Source organism: Wolffia australiana, chromosome 1 (genome assembly GCF_029677425.1).
Source record: "Wolffia australiana isolate 7733 chromosome 1, ASM2967742v1".
In the NCBI taxonomy this organism is placed as follows: Eukaryota; Viridiplantae; Streptophyta; class Magnoliopsida; order Alismatales; family Araceae; genus Wolffia; species Wolffia australiana.
The window spans coordinates 6515300-6518185 of NC_135835.1; positions in this window are offsets into that span (position 1 = coordinate 6515300).

Below are 2886 nucleotides of genomic sequence, written 5' to 3' on the forward strand. Positions count from 1 at the left end.
CGACTCAACTCACTCTTGGATCCAAGAAATCACGAATGCGATCCGTGCACAGGTACTTCGTTCAATGTTCTTGTTGATGTTGTTATATTCGTTCAAGTCTTCAGGTGCAAATCATTTCCATTTATTCATCCATGTCAAAAGCCTCTAGAACCCAACATAAGGTACAGAGGCATGGGGGCTGGTATGGTCACATAGGTGCGGGTAGGCACAGATACCTACAATATGGGTGCAGAAGTTGGCACAGACTTTTTGAATGTCTACACCGTCAAGGAGCTCAGGTAGCAGTCAGGCACTTAAAGTTGTGGTGATGAAATCCTAACATGCTTGTTGGCTCGTGTCTATGGAATGATAGTTTCAGTCTCGGTATCGTTTTTTGGCTAATACCTATACCTATACCTATACCTATACCTATACCTAAACTTCTGTATGCTCTTTGGTCAGCCACATTTCATTTTTGGCTCGATAAAACCTATAAATTCGGTCACATGCCTCTGAAAAAAATCGTATTGAAAGTCAAAAAATCAAAGTAAAAAATTAGGTAAAAATTAATAATTAAAAGAGTTAAATAAACAATTGGACTGCATAAATATTCCATTTCTTCATAGATTCACTGCAAAATCAAACCCACAACTATATCTGTGGCACATTTTTGTATATTTATATTTGAACTTATTTATCTGCATTGTCATATATTTAATTACATATCTATTCATAGATACACATCTTTATATATTTAAATATTTAGGTATTCTCACAAATAAATCTCTAGTTGTGTACACTTTTGTGTACTTATGTATTTTCATAATTACGTATTCATGGCATTTGTGTCCTTTTATAGTTATATTATTCATGTATTTTTATATTTATATTATTTTCATATTTATGTAACTTTCATATTTATGTCATTTTTGTATTTAGGTTATTTTTGTATATATGATATTTGTTATTGATGTTATTTGTGTATTTATGTTATTTTCATATTTATGTACTTTTTACATATGTTTGTTGTGTATTTATCCGATTTGCCTACATATGTACTTTACCAAATTTCAGTAAAAGAGGGCGCACCCTACTTGTGTCAGCCCCCCCCACCCACATGTAGGGAATGACATGGTCCGGTCTTGTCGAAAACCTAAACCTAGACCTGAAGTTCGGCCAAGTCTCGGTCTCAGTTCGTTCTGAGTCTGGTCAGGTCCTGGTCAGTCATGTTGAGTAGTCAATGTGAAAGTCAATGTCAGGTAGACATGGTCTACTTAGTCCAACAAACTAGACGCCATCTGAATGTCATCTCGGTTGCTAGAGTAGTGGTCAGTAATGAGAGACTGAGAGAGAAAGAGTGACAGGACTATAATTTGGGAGTGAACGAGTGTGAGAAGGAGAGACTGAGAGAGAAACACAGTAAAATAGGGAAATAGGGAGAGGGATGGTGAGAGGGAGATAATGAGAGAGTGGGAAAGGGAGAGAGTGAGAGAGTGAAACACGAAGAAAGGAGAGCAAGACAAGGAGATAGTGGGAGAAAGATATAGGGAGAATGATAGAGTAAGTCTGAGATAGTGCAAGATGGAGAGAATACGAGAGGGAGATAGTGAGAAGGTGAGTGAAAGGGCGAGACTAAAAGAGAGGGTGTGAGTTTGAGAGAGGGAGATAGGGAGAGAGATTGTGCGAGATTGAAAGAGGGAGAGGGGGAAGTGAGAGGGAGAGAGTTCAAAATGGAAGGGATTACGAGAGGTATAGAGTGAGAGAGGGAGAGGGAGCAAGCAAGAGGGAGAAATGATGAGAGAATGTGCGACATTGAAAGAAGAAGAGGGGTAAGTGAGAGGGAGATAGTGCAAAAGGAAAGGGACAGAGTGAGAGAGAGATAGAGGGAGAGGGAGCATGCGAGAGGGAGAGAGTGAGACAATAAGATTTGAAACACAGAGAAATGAGAGCAAGACAAGGACAGAGTGGGATAGAGATATAGGGAGAATGATAGAGTAAGTCTGAGCTAGTGTAAGTAAGACGAAGAGAATACGAGAGGGAGAGAGTGAGAGGGTGAGTGAGACAGCAAGACTAAAACAGAGGGTGTGAGTTTGAGATTGGGAGTGTTGAAAATATCAAACCTCTCTGATGTATCACGACGGTCGGGGGTCGACTGCTCGTGTTAAGTCACAGAGGACAATCACTAAATGCTATATTAATGATGTGAAATGATGAGTAGGTTTAGAGAATTAACGAGAAGTACAACAGTTGTCAGAGATACTAGGCATGACCAATCGACAACACGGACGGGTTATGTCACTAGCAAGCTCCCAATGGCCCATGTGAGCAGATTGAAAGATGACGATTGGGAACGATCTCGACGTAAACACCGTCAACGTAGACGATCAGACCCATCACCGATTAAAAAAATTCTCTATCACGAATATGGTGGCTAATCCTAAAATCCACATTTAAACTTACTCGAAGGCGATGAGCAATTTAGAGATTGGCACTGAAACAGATAATCAAGCTGAATAGAACGAAAATTGTGAGTGTATAACCTGGGCGAGCAGCAGCCTTTGCGGGTGTTAATGTCCAGACACTATGTGTTGTAATTCAGTAGTCGAGATGGAAGGGAGAAAGCACCATCGTCAGAATTAGCAGCAGCAGGCAATCAGTTTAGTAACCGCCAGGGAAATCGAGTCAGGATTTGTCGTTGGGAAACAGTTGCCAGTGAAGGATGAATCCGTCAACGTCGATCAAGCAGTCTCAACAAAGGTGAATATTCTCCGCTTGGGTGTTGTTGGACAAATGATGTGAAATTTTACTGGGAAAATCTGACTGCCCCGCCTGATTGTCGTGGCCAGATGTGGTTTTTCTATGGAGCCCACGGTAGGAACAATTGAAGATGTCGGACCCACTGATAGG